The sequence below is a fragment of the Helianthus annuus genome, chromosome 2 (assembly GCF_002127325.2).
Source record: "Helianthus annuus cultivar XRQ/B chromosome 2, HanXRQr2.0-SUNRISE, whole genome shotgun sequence".
Lineage (NCBI taxonomy): Eukaryota > Viridiplantae > Streptophyta > Magnoliopsida > Asterales > Asteraceae > Helianthus > Helianthus annuus.
Window position 1 is genome coordinate 126,582,308 of NC_035434.2, and position 15,314 is coordinate 126,597,621.

Sequence of the window (15,314 nt, forward strand, 5' to 3'; positions counted from 1 at the left end):
CTTTTTAGATGATGATGCTGGTGACGATGGTGATGACATTGGTGATGATGGTTACAATGGTGACGATGGTGATGGTGTCAGCGACGATGACAACTTTGAGGGTGACGGTGACGACTCTGAGGGTGGTGGTGACGACTTCGAGGGTGGTGGTGACGGTGACGGGAGGCAATTCGTACAAAGAAATGGGAAAAAGTATGTTCCTAGTTTTAATATTTTAATTTATATTGTTTATTGATGTTATAAACTAGTATTGGTAGTAGGGTTGTGCAACAGTTCTGAACCGGACCGAACCGGGAACCGTTACACGCTAAATATAAGAACTGGATCATTTAAAAACCGGTTCGGTTCGGAACCGGGTTAAACGGTTCTGGTGTAAACGGTTCTTGTCAGAACCTATTGTCAATTAAATCACAAAATTAACAAGTAAGTAAAAACAATCAAACCATTCAAAACATATAACTAAATGCCTTATGTTTGGTGTGTGTCGTTCTCACTAAAATCCACGAATTCTATTGAAAGATCAAGGCAAAAGAGGACACAAGGTTTTGAAACAATGTTGCAGAATTTAAAACCGACTTTAAGAGGTCATATCTTGGTCATTTCGAAACCTTTTTGAGCGGGTTTTAGCCTAAAATGTAGTACTTTGAGCGGATTATTCACCCAAAAAGTTTCGTAACTTTTCAATACCATTTGAGCCCCGAAAAACTGTTCGCAAAACTGAATGTCAAAGCTTTCAGCTTTGGATAGATTTTGCATCAAAACAGCCAGCTTTGGACAAATTGTGCATTAATTTTAAGGTCTACTAGGAAGCCTCATATAGTATACTATATTTACTTAGATTCATGCGAGTAAACTATGATCTGTTTTGCATGTTTTAGCATGTATACTAGACTGATTCTCAAATATCTTTTCAATATTTTAGGTTTGTAGACCCAAAGGTACATAGACGTGTAAAGGAAATACTTGAACAATGTCTTGATGGAGATTGGGTCACGTTTAAAACAATCCCCCAAAACGTAAAGACGCGCATGTTTGACCGCTTCCGGGTAATTTATCAATTATTTATTTGTATATGTTATGATTATATGTATTATTTATTGCATTTTTATTTTTGTTTTTGTAGATTATGTATAGATGGGATCCAAAATACGTCATTCGTTTATTTGTGTGCTCATGGATCGATTTAAAGGCATAATGAGCGATATGAGGAAAAGTTCTAAAAAGAAAGCTTTAAAGGAGAAAGCTTTAAAGGAGAGGGAATATATTCCCGATGACGGATACAATTTTGAGATACAATGCAAATATCCGCCCAATGGAGTGCCTCGTAGGAAATGGGAAGGTATGTGTATGGTAAGGGTTTTAATAATTTACATTTTTTATCTTAATTATTTTTATGTATTAATTAATTATATATATACTAGCACGATACCCGCGCTATGCAGCGGCGGCGACAATAAATAATGCAGTACTCATTTTCTATTAGTTTATCAATTCTCGAGTGGGTTTACCTACGCTTTGCGGCGGGCGTGCCATTTTTCAAAAAAATAATAAATAAAAACGTAAATGCAATGGTAGCTGTAAATAAAAGATTAGAAATGTACTTACAACTAAAATATTATAGTGAGATCCCTCGCTCTACGTGGTGGGAATTAGATCAATATCGGTTTGGTTTGTTAAGTATTGGCACCTGTTATTGGAACCAAGACAGATTATTCAAAAAATAAAAGCCCTTACATATGCAAAATGATATCACCATATATACCACCGGTACCCATATTGTTATTGTTCGTTTGGAATCCGTTAGGTTCATCACTTTATTGGCACTCGTATAGCCCATGCTACTAAAAAAAGTACTCTATATATACAACTATATATGTCTTCAACAAAATTTTGTTGGATGGAAAAAGTTTAACACAATTGCATTAAACTTTTAGAAAAATATATTAAGACTTATGAGTATGATATTAGGAGTATGTTAAGTTGTCGTAGAAAAATAGTAGGAGTATGTTAATTTGCTGTTAGGAAAATTTAACTCATCTGTTAATTTGTCGTTAGAAAAATATTAGGAGTATGTTAATTTGCTATTAAAAATCCCTACAATAACATGTTCCACACAATAATGCTTTCCACAAATGTTTAAGTGTTCTTAACAAATGATTCACATCCTTGACATTAGAAAGGGAATCTACAACCCCATGGCTAAGGAATAGTGAAACGATCTTCAGAATGTTCGTTATGTTGTAAGCTGGTGGTGTGAGTTGCCCATAACACTTTCTGTTTTAGCCCGCATCCTTGTGATCATACACCCGAATAGTCCCATCTCTTAGTCTTATCACTGTAAGAATTTCCAAAAATATAAAAATCATTTGATGGATGCAAAAGAATACATCAAACAAGTTGGGTAACGGGTCAAAATGGGTAACGTTTAGTCCCGCTCAAAAAGGGTTGCGCCAGGTTGGGTCACCCCACAAAATGCATTTTTTGCAAATTTAGACAAATTTATAAATAACTAATGTGCTACATTTGATTTCATGGATTTTAGAAGAGTTTCAACCCATTTGACTTGCATAATCTGCATTAACCCATTGTATGCAAATTATCTAAATTGTCAAAAAAAAAAAAATTAAACAGATTAGAACATAAACCGACCCGAAATAGCCTGAAATTAACCAAACCAACTCGTTTACATAAAACGTTTTAAGAATTCCAGTTCATTGTATCTTCATAGTCCCCACTGTAAGAAAACAATATATTAAATAAGCAAATATAACAGTTTAAGTTTTTAAATTAAATCGATTATGTTGTGCTGTTAATTTCTAAAATAGACCGACTTAATGCAACGACACTACAAGAGTTCACATAAAATCCCCATTACCAAAATTTGACAAGGTGGGTGGGTTGGCGAACCGACCTAGGCTAGCCGTTTTTACAATATTCAGTTTTTTTCTTCAAAATCATGAGTTTTGACTAAAACCTTGAAAATTATTCACAGGGTTCATAAATATAGTTCATATACCCATAACATAATTGCATATTCCAAAAGTGATAAATAAAAATGTTTAACCGCCAGTTCAGTTTACTCGGTTGATTCCAGATTCCAAACCGGCCGAACCATAAATAAAATTTTTAACCCCAAAACCGAAATATATAAATGTCAAACAGACTGAAAAGCCGACTTGCCAAGCTAAGCAACCGCCTGTTACCCCAATCAATCATCAATTTGTTCCTTTCATTAATGACACAAATAAGAAGTAAAAGAGCCATACCAGTACTTCCATTAGAGTCAAATTGATGTGTATCCAGTCTCCTTCTAATGTGATCCTTCTGCATTCCCATGAACGTGTAATATATTAGATTTCTTATATTTTTATTTATATTGAAGACAATGTTAAAATTTCACCGGGTCATTCTAAAAATTGGAGTCAAGTTGCCAACGATGCTCAAACGCGGATCCCTGCAATACCATAAGACAAAAATTAGTCGCAATTAGTAAAAATGAAAAATACATAACGGACTCAAGTAAACGTTCAACTTCAACCCCACCAAATCAAGCACACCTGTATCCCCAAGCAATGCTGGAATTCCATCTTTACCATCTCGAGTGGATCTCTATCGTGAAAAACATCGAACCGAGATCACTAATCGAAACCCTAGCCGTCGCCTCCGCTTTCTGGCTTTGTCGAACCAGCACAAACACGCCACCATTAAACCTGCTAAAAGAACAGTACACTAATCACAATTAGAAATAATAAATCAACACTTGATGTTGTGTACTCAAATTGACACAACGAATATATAATCAATAAGGAAGTAAGTAATTCCGATTCGAATGATTTAATAGAACAATTACACTAAGAAATCAAACTATAAGAAATCAGTTGACGAAAAATAGCCTGTTCCCAATCAGAAACAATAACTTCCTGAGCTTGTGAGTCTAATGAAATCTGAAATAGTGGAAGCGTGTGGTTTCCATATGTCATGTATGGGTGCGGCGTTTCACTGCTTGTTAAGTCCATCAAGTAACTACAAAGAGGAGTCAACCCGTCATGCATATCATGCACATGCAGTGGCACTATAAGTTGAGAATGACTGAATAGGTGATTTAGAACCGATAAACTCACCACACATGCCATAGTTAAAATATCTTGTATTGTTACCAGGAAACTACCATCATCAATACAAGCGATCACACGGTTGTCTTTAGTCGATTTAGCATAACCAAGAGTCGCACCCATGGACCATCCAATCGACCTATATTGCATCTCGTTTTCTCCAATTAACAGTTCTTGGATGTGTTTGAAGATGATAAGGACCCTTGCAAAGTCAAACACCGGACTAAAATGAATTGTTTGAAGACCTCTCGAAGGGAAATCTGAAATTGTTTCTTTTAGAGGTAAAAGAGTCACAAACTTTTCAAAATTTAGATCAACAAATCCATTACTGGTGAAATCAGCGATTGAGCATATAGTAATGTGGCATAACAAGCTATGCCCCGTCAAATCCCTTCTAAATGCTTCCTGTTCCACATAACATAAGTTCACAAATGCAAGCCATATATCAAAAAAATGCATTCGGGTGGAGTCTAGTTGCTTTGATGGAACCAGATTGCTTTGGAGAACAGCCAGCTCTGCTATAGCAGGTGCAATCACAATCAGATGTGCATTACAAAAAGGTCTTTTTGGTTTAACTACAAATTCATGGATGCTGGAAGGTGCTTTATCATAAGCTGGAGGTTGTGTGGACATGAAGTACAAATGCTCAAGTGAAAACTTAATTTGGTACCTTTCCAGAAGTGTTTCAAGAGGAGCAAAAACGTGTAGCATGTCAAGTGCAATGCTGAACACTATATGTGAAGGTATATGGCATACCATGTAATCTATCTACCCATTTGACAGTTATCACCGTACAGCGAGCAACATCAACAAGATGTGCAGCCCGAAATACCCAAGTAAGGGTGTTGAAAGTCTGCTTTATTGGAGCAAGGACACCTGGAAGCGAGTAAAACGTGGTCATAAGGGCAGTCACTAATAGAAGGTGCGGTTTAGGGCCGGCCCATAAGTTTCCAACTAAACCATATTGCAAACCCGGCTTCCAATCAAAGTATGGAATCTCTAGTGAATTTGTATATAACAACCATTTGTACACATTGTGGAGCAAAGAAGTCACAACAGAGATTGGACCATTAATAACACCCAAAGCTAATATGTGCAAGTTGGCCTCAGAGTGAATAAGAGCTGAAATAAGAGTGGTACAAGGGTCAGGTGGTTTTGAATCATCATCTAAAAAATACCACCGCGAAGGGCATATGCCGAGATGAACCAAAATTAGTATACTAAACTCAAGAGAATACTCATGAAGTAGGGAAAGTAGCATAACCATACGATGAAAAGAAAGTTGAATTGAAAGAAGAACGAATTGCAAAGTCGAATCAGAACAGGTAACAGGTGTAACAAATTCATTTCCCGAATCCGCCAACTCCCAAGTCATACCAGCATCGAGAGGACATGGAACACAAGTAGTGCTAGATAATACTTTCTGCCCCTACAACACATAAGTTAAGAGTGCAACAGTTCTACCACCTAAAGAGTGTCCAACTATATGTAGCTTAAAATCAGAAGGACGTTGAAATCCTTTTAAAAGATTGGTGTTGCCAGCATGGCAAACCATCGAACAGCTGCAACAATTCCACAGTACGCATAACATAGAATTACATCACTAACTCCGCCCTCAAATACAACCGTGTGGTGAAATGGTACAACTGCTCCAGTTGCAGCAGTTAGAGTGTCCTCATTACTAGAAGTAATATTACTGTTTGTGTTGATTTTAAGAGCAAACTTCGGAGGCGGAGACCCAATCCACAGCCACATCGTATAATCACTAAGAATCATCATTGTTCCGCCATTCCAACAAAGGCGGTTATCCCCTATTTGAAGGTCAAGCACTATGTTATCAGCTCTAGATTTATTAACCCCTATAACACTTTGTACACGATTTTTCGTGTCCTTTGCTTGAACGATAGTGACAAGTTGTGTAGCACATAACGCCAGATTAAAAAGTTGAATCTTCTGCCATGCTTGAGCAGGAAAAACAGAAGTTAGGTTGAAAAACAATTGATTAGAAAGAGCATATATACTCAGCCCCTGATTAGAGGCACTATCCAATGTTTTAGCAGGACGATCAATTGAATAAAACCGTTGATAAAAAATAGTATCGATTTGTGGATATCTACGTGATACCTGAACATGATTCGGAGCAACACTAATAAACGAAGGAGCCACAATCTTGCTGGATGCCGAAGCTGGAGCATTAACCCTCTGAAACTCAGAAGCAAAGTGCACAACCTCGGTTGTCTCTGTGGTTGTGGTACAGGTTGTGTGAGGATCGGGTGGTTCCGGATCAGCCTCTAAAACAAACAACGTAGGAGCAAAGTGACATTGATGATCGGGATCAAAACCAAAGTTTCTCTGAACAGGATTCACAAGAAAACCTGGTGTCCATGCAATGGAGGTAGTAGGTATTGAAGCATTCACACCCATTTTAGCATTTAATACTCCAAAAGGCTCATTAACATCAACCAGTGATGCAGTTTGAATATCTAAGACCATGTCATCAACGGTTTTAGCATATGCATAGTCAATTGCATTTGAAATACCATCAGGCATTTCACCAAACACCTTGAGGGCGGAGAATGGTGGGGACAAATTGACAACGGTATCAACAGTAGGTGTTGAGGACGAAGAACGAAATCGATGAAGCATTGCAGTAGTGAAATCGCTCCATGTGAGGTCATCCCTCTGAAACCAGGAATTTAACCAGTAGAATGGTCCATCCTCAAATACTTCAATAACGTATGAGAATCGTTCATCACCAAAGATTGAGTAAAATTGAAAGTATAGCTCGGATTGAGAGAGCCAGGAGTTAGGATCAGAGCCAGTGAAACGAGGTAGTTGTGGTTCGAGATCTTCCAAAGCCATCGATGCTAAGGATCAATGAAAGCACCAATGTTGTGTACTCAAATTGAAACAACGAAGATATAATCAATAAGGAAGTAAGTAATTCCGATTCGAATGATTTAATAGAAAAATTACACTAAGAAATCAAACTATAAGATTAAATATATTTTATGTTATATTTAATCTAGTAGCCATTATAATCATTTACATTATATGGATCAAAATATATAACAATCTATTAAACAATTAATTGGTAATTGTTGATGGGCCTTATTACCCTTATTAACTAATTAGGGTTTACTGTTGGGTGCATATATAAGGAGACTTATGTAGAGGTTCTAGGGTTAGACACATAACCTAATTACTCTCATAACATCAAATCGCCTCTCTCTTTCTCCCAACCGAACACCCTATTCGGTTTCTTCATCACCATCATAAGATTGCACCCTGAGGAGGAACCAGATCAAGGTGACAATCATGTCAAACATTATTGCTACGTCTCCATCTGGATTCTCTGCTGGCCTATACTGATGCAATCAAATGTATGTTTTCATGTTTTCCATTATGTCTAAAAAGAACTGATCAACATGTGGTATCAGAGCATATGTTGATTAATCAGTTCTGTCTTCCTATCCATTATTCTAGGATTGAAATCTGGAAAACAGAGTTTTGAAAACTTAATAAACCATAAAAGCCGGTTTCGAGTCCCTTTAATGTTGGCGAAATCACTATTTTGAAAGACTAGGTTAATCATGTGACCCGAAATCAAATGGGTTAATTTTTTATCTCTGAAATCTGTATAAAAACATTAATTTTCAGGTTTCGGGTTCCAGAATCATGTTTTTATTTTTTTGGGTTCATCATGTGTTCTTAGAAAATTCGAAATTCCTTTATGTTTAGGAATATGATTTGGATTATTGAGTGTTTTTTCCATGTTTTGATCTGTTTTAACTCTTACAATTTTCGAAAACTGTTATTACATCAACAGATAAAAATTTTCGAAATATTTGATAAAATTAGATCAGCACTAAAATAGGAAAGTACATCTCAAAATCTCTAAGAATTCGAATTTTTAGTTATTTTCACAATAACAGCTGTTAACAGGAGTTTCGAGATCACTTTTAACGACCCAAGACCAAGATCTCGACTCGAGACCACAAGGTCTCGACTCGAAATCATAAGGGTTCTCAAATCTTTATAACTCGAGACCATAAGGTTTCGACTCGAGACTATAAGGTTTTGAGTCGAGACCACTGAGGTTTCTACTAAGGGTTTTAAATCTTCACAACTTGAGACCATCGTTGCGACTCGAGACCTCATTATGGAGTCGAGATCTCATAAAATTCAGTACTCGAGACCATGGTTCCGACTTGAGACCTGCACAAAACCTGGCCATTTGACCACATTAAGACCCGCACAAAGCCTGGCCACTTAACTACATTAAGACCTGAATAAAACCTGGCTATTTGACCCATTACAATAAGTAAAAAAAACTGACCACAAAACCTGCTTAAAACCTAATCAGAAAACCTGACCCATTTAGACATATGCATAAAACTGACCCATTTAGACATAAAATAAACTTCCCATTGCTAACATTTGGCCAAAAAGCAGTACATATGCTGCTAATACAAAGTGCAAATTACAAAATATCATAACCTAAGTAGCAAAAGACAACATAGTTTTTAAACTAGCTTACATACATAAAACCTGAACCTAACCATCATCTTACTAAGCTTATGCATCCCTTCCACTATTCTCACCCTTGCATGTCCTGATACTATGCCCCTTGGCCCCATACTTGGTACATTTCCCTTTTGTGTTTTTCTTTGTCAGCCTTCCAGTAAGTGCCAAGTCCTCCATTTCAACGGCTGACCTCTTCCTTGACTTCTTGGGTCTGCCAACTCGGGTGTCGCGCTTGGGTGGTGTGATGGTTATGGGAAATTGAACTTTAGCCTACATAGTTCTTCCATTGATTGGGTTAATCTTGTGTGCGTAAACCAACATCCACATTTCCATTGTGTACACCGGATGCACCCAACTCTCCAAAGCCCCCACCCTTCCACCAGTAGCTCCCATTTCCCACAATGCAGCCACTGCATGTCTGCAGGGCATACCTGTAGACCATTATACAAATTTGTTAATCATAACAAACACTTAAAACAAATTTCCAGTAACTAAAACAAATTGTAGATTGTATACTTGTTATTTCCCACCTCCTGCAACTACAAGTCCTCTTATCCAAATTCACCAGACGTGCATGATTAGGTTTACCACTAACCTCATAAAATTCCCCTCCATTCTACTATATGGTAAAATGTTGCTTACTTCTTGATTTTCTCAAACTGCTTAGTTGCCCAAGGTGTCAACAATCCTTCACTTTTGTCAATTACATTCAGCACAGTGACAATCCTTCTCATTGAGTATTCTCTTATATACTCCAAGGCAGATATGATGGGTCCGTCTGTTCCTTCCACTATCTTTGCATTGTACACCTCACACATATTTTTCAGCAACATATCAAAAACTGCCCTATCTGTAATAAAATACCCCACTCACTAGTTAGACATTAAACCAATGAAATATGATAAGTTATAAACTGTTAAGTGCACATACTATAGAAATGTGATATGGACCAGTGTAAAGGTGGGATCTTTGACAACCATAAGAGGGCTTTCTTGTTGAATGCCTTTAGTTTGTCCATTGCAGTTGTAAATTCTGGAATAGTTATGGCTGATGGACACTTCCATAATTTATCCTTGTATAGCTTTCGTTTAAACTGCAGCTTCATATTTCAGGAATGTACTTGAGATAGTGTCTGTGCTCAGCACATGGAAACAACTTTGTGATAGCTGGTCATATGACAAAATAGTAGCATATTTAATGTGTAATGATGTGATTAAAGGAACATATGACAAATATTAGCATACCTTTTGTCTATTACTGATGAAGATAAAGTTTGAGTTACTATGAAGATCAATCTCATCAGCCAGGACTTCCAAAAACCAAGTCCATGAACTAAGGCTTTCTGACTCAACAATTGCATAACAAACAGGATAGAGCCCATTGTTACAGTCTACCCCAACTGTAGTTAGGATTTGCCCTGGGAATGGGCCTTTCATAAAAGCCCCATCCAGCCCCTAAGAAATCTCTGCCCATTGCCTTGAAACCCTGTTTTACTGCTGCTAAACACACATACAGTCTTTTAAACTGTCTTGTTGGACTCCTTGGATTACCAGTTTCCAAAAAAAATTAACAGTGCTTCCTGGATTCTTATCTAGCGATTCATTGGCATAATCCCTGAGCAAGGAATACTGTTCTTTGTAGTCCCCTTCAGCTTGTTTCTTAGCTAAGACTTTAGCCCTGTATGCCTTCATTCTTGAGATCCCAATTGAATACTTCCTTTCAAACTACTCCTGAACTGCTCTCACAGGGACATCTGGGTTCTCACCGATCTTTTCTAACATCTCTTGAGAAAGAAAAGTAGATGTACATGCATAAAGTTTCCTACTTTGAATGCAAGTACAGTTGGTGTTTAAATCTCTTTCCCAATCAGGTTTCGGCATCTTGAACTTTAGATACTAAAATTACCCAAGGACATTGATATTGATGGAGGTTTGTCCTTTTGCCCCTCCCACCCACATTTTTGTTCCCTGCTTTTTCACTAGATTTCTTTTCTTTGCCCTTTGACTTATCAGCCCCGGTAGATTTACATTTTTCCAAAACTGCCCCTTTACCCTTACCTTTTTCGATAACTGCCCCTTTACCCTTACCTCTTTTCTAAAACTGCCCCTTTACCCTTAGGTTTTGCTCCTTTAGCTTTGGGTTGGTTATCAACATGTACACCATTGTCATCCACTTCAAAATCAGGCCTGCAACTTTGGCAAACTGCACGTAGCCTTGAATGATCATCTTTGACTATTTTTATCACTCTTCTAGTTGAACAGCATGCTTCTTTATCAACTTCTTGGCTTCCTGTTTACTTCCAAATAACTACCCTAGGTGGAAGTTACCCATGTTTTCATTTCCCTCCTAAGTGTGTGTAAATGTTGTGTCCTTGTGCTGGTATCATATTCATCAGACAGACTCTGACCCACTAACAAACAACTCATTATCTAACATACCCCCTTGCAAATCTGGATGAACAATAGGGTGATCATTCATATTGTCCTCAACATCTAAATCCACATGCATCCTATAATCAGACATGTTAACTTCACAGTGTCATATTTTTTTTCCTCATTAGCAATATATTCACGGTCATCCTCACTTGAATCATCTACCTCATTAGCCTGATCCACCTCATTATCATCATTTTCTACAATATCCTCATCATTTTCAGCATTTGTGATATGTATGCCATTTTCCTGATCATCTAATTCCAAATCATCCTGCCTAAGCCCACTACCTTGGCCAACATCTAAACCTGCAGTGTCTGCCTAAGCCCACTACCTTGGCCAACATCTAAACCGGCAGTGTCATGATTAACCTCCTGCCTAAGCCCACTACCTTGGCCAACATCTAAACCTATGGTGTCATGACCAACCTCATGCCAAACATCAAAGTTTATCTTAAAAGGAACAATTGAAAATGGTCCAGGTTCATCAATCTCCTCTACGGTAACAGGTCGATTAGATTTAACTAGTGAAAAAAGCTCTTTAATGTTTTTCAACCCATATAATATGTAGACATCGATCATCTTGTGCTCTTCCACATGTGTACCCAAGTTAAAGCAATCTTGATCACAACTCAAGTGTTCAAGACCATTGTCTAAAATTTTTTCAGGACGTAAAAACATGCAACACATTGGTTCTAAAGCATTATACCCCAATTTATCAAGCATGAGATCAACCTCATGTACAGAGAACTTGTCGATGTCAATCAAGTCCACGTTATTGATCTTACCTCCAACATACATATAACCTGGAGATTGTGTTAATCGACCACCATGATGAATACATAGAGCATCTGCACGATTTCAACATTATCAGTGTTAATCAACAGATATGAACAAGAAATTAGGGTTTACAATCACATAAACCTTACCATAAAATTCAAGAACTTCGAAGCCTTCCAGCGCTCTTGATCGGATGTACCAACCTTTTTCATCACACATCTTTGTGGCTAAACCCTAAATTTTCGAAACCTAAAGGGTGAGGAAGATGAATCAGAGAAAACTGGAGGATCAAAGTGGTGGAATAGACAACAACTAGGGTTTTTATTTGGGGGAAAACGTCTGCATGTGTTAATGTGTACATTAAATGACACAACTACCCTCATGTGACCTGCACGTGGTCACATTTAACTGAGAAAACAAACTAGGTTAGGCGCAAAGGGTAAAACGTGCTTGATTTTTAAACATAAAAGACAAAACTCGTCAATTTTAAACATAAAGGACACTGCCTGTAAAGAGCCATAAAGATAAATGACAATTCTTGCAATTCACTCCTAATTAAATACAAATATTGAATAAGGTAAAATGAAACATTCTTATTAGTTGAAACTTCTTCTTTTTTCTTCTTAAAAAGAATTTCTTCTCATTTAAACCCTCCACCATATTAATAATATATAAATTTGAGTAGTACATGTTTTTCAGTATTCAACCTTTGTAATACACGAGTATTGTGGTATTTTCAGTGTTACTAATTAAGATGGACCAGTTTTTGTGATAAATTCAAATTAGTTGTGTGAACTATCATATATATGGTAATAACAATTTGTTTATATAAAGTTTCGTTACTAATTAACATAGGCAGTTAGTTATATAATTTTTTAAGGTTATATAAATATATCGTTTATATTGTACAAACTCGTGTAATACGCGAGTCTATAACCTAGTTACATAATATTTTTCCACACTTTGACACTGTGTAAGGGTGGAGGGAGCGGTCAATCACTCTCCATTTTCACTACCCAATAATCTCATGTCATGTCAAGTCCCCACTCCACCCCTCATTTTTTCACTCAAACACTAGCAATTGTCAAACACCCACTCAATTTAAAAAAAAAATATGATTGGTTGGTTAATAGGGACCCATCAACAACCCCCTCTCTCTCCCACCTCTCTCCTCTTCAAACACTCGGTGAGTATACACCGATTATACAATCCCCACTCGCCGATTATATCCCTGGCAATGGTTCCCCATGCGGTAAAACCCCACCCCGATGAGTTCCCCGCTACCATACCATCCACCATAAGGTAGATGAAACAGCGCGACGGTTCATGAATCAGTTAAGAAACCATTTAACTATTGCCGTCGTTTCATTCTATGCGTCATACACACTTGTGCAGCCACATTCCTACCATACACATTGTTTTAATTGTTTTGACCCAATAAACTAAATAAAACATAAAAGTTGTATAGGTGACAACTTCGACTCATGTAATGGGTCAATGTTATATGCTTAATTGCTAACGAGTCAAACATGTAAAGTTAGAAAAATAGTAAAAAAGGAAGGCTAGAGCGAGTAAAAATTCTCAAAGTGCGTTTTTATATTACACAAAATATTTTATCTTGACCTGTGGACATTTTGTAGCATTTAAGGATCATGTCTATAACAGCAAAAAGGATCTTTGATTGAGGTTGTTTTTAATCATTTCGATTGTTCATCATTTCCATTTTGTGGGTCCTTTTACATAATGTGTTAGGTGAATGAAAGATGTCACTTGTGGGTCGAATGGCTTATATATTATACACGTTTACCTATCCATAAAAAAATTGTTGTTTAGTGGTTGGAAAGACTTGAGTTCTTCTTGAAGACCTAAGTTCAATCCCCACTAGTGTCATATTTGATGGATCAACGCAATGAATGCTAGTTCTCCCAGACCCTAGGTCAAAAGTTTGAACCCGAGCCACTCCGGGTTTTAGTCCACCGTGCGTTACGCCAAAGAGATTCTCTCTCTTGTGGTGGCGCAAGCCCCTGCCACTGGCAGTGGGTGGTATGGTTTCCCGGGGAACGCCGTTAGCCAAACTCTGACGCCAGCGTGGACTCGGTTAAGACAACATAGTCTGACCAGAGTAGGGCTAGGGCCCTCTGTTTAGAAGGGTGTGAGATATCTCTCACAACAAGTTAAAGATTCTCACCGTTCAAAAAAAATATACGTTTACCTACACAACATGCACTACAGATTTAGAAAGTTTGTATATTTAAATCACCACACCAAAAAGAGTTGAGCTATTTTGTAATTTAGGTTGCTTACAATATCAATAGTACAGTTCAATTTAAACATTTACAAGCCACCTTTTAAATAATTTTTTATTGGATCTCACAAAAAGACCATGCTATTTTGTTTTTTTCGTTTGTGGTCTGTTCTTGTTAGTCATCTCCTTTTTCTTTTTAAATCGTTTTTGTAAGAACATGACATGGAATCCCTTACATAATCTCCTAGGTTGGTTGGTATTACACACCTCTGAGTCAAGAACACAACATGATGACGATGAATCTATTGACTGCACTCCGATTACGCCATAAACAATGACTTAAACAATTATAAACTGCATAGACGCGACTTTAAAAGGCGAGTGCTTTCTGATGTATGCCATGGAAAGGGAAGTGGGAAATACAAGTCTTGAATTATTAATACCATTTGGTGGTTGATTTAGTTAATTAAAAGTAAACCTTTTTACATGAGTTGCTTGTTGCTGGGGGGTGGCATGTGGTATTGGCATGTATGTGGAGGTATTTAACAGGGGTGTCATCCCACTTGCTTTCACCATAAAGAAGAAAACCAAAGCTTGAATCTTATTTTCATGGAATCTATCTGTAATCTGTTGTTCACTTTTTTTCAAAACCTGAATCTTCGGAGGTTTTGGAGAAAACTTTGATCATGGATGATGATATTATCTTATCAGATCATCTACCTTCATAATAAGGAAGAGGACGTAATAATTCCGTAAAAACTTCGGTTTTAGCTTCGAGTGAAGCACATAGGAAGAGTAATGGTACTATAAAACCTTTTTGACGGTTTTTGAAACTTTTAGAGGCTGTTTGTTTAGCTCTTACACTATGTTTCCGAGTTTCATTAAATGAGAGAAAAGAAAAGATTTGGAAGGAAATAATTTTTAGTTGTGTTCCAGAGTTTAATTAAAGGAGAGAAGAGAAGAGAAAATGAGAGGTTTTTGCCTAAATTTAATCTTTCCAATTTGGAAAGAAACGGAGAGAAGAGAAAATTAAGAAAATGAGAGAATCATTTCTTTTCTCCCCTTAACTTAACTCGGGAACACAGCGTTAATGAATCTCTTAATGGTTCAGACCTCTCCTCTCTTCTCTTATTAGCACTTAATGGTTCAAATTATTTGTTTCGCAAGCAGATGTCTGAATGATTTAGAAATTAATTTGTCTCTGAATAGTTAAGCATTA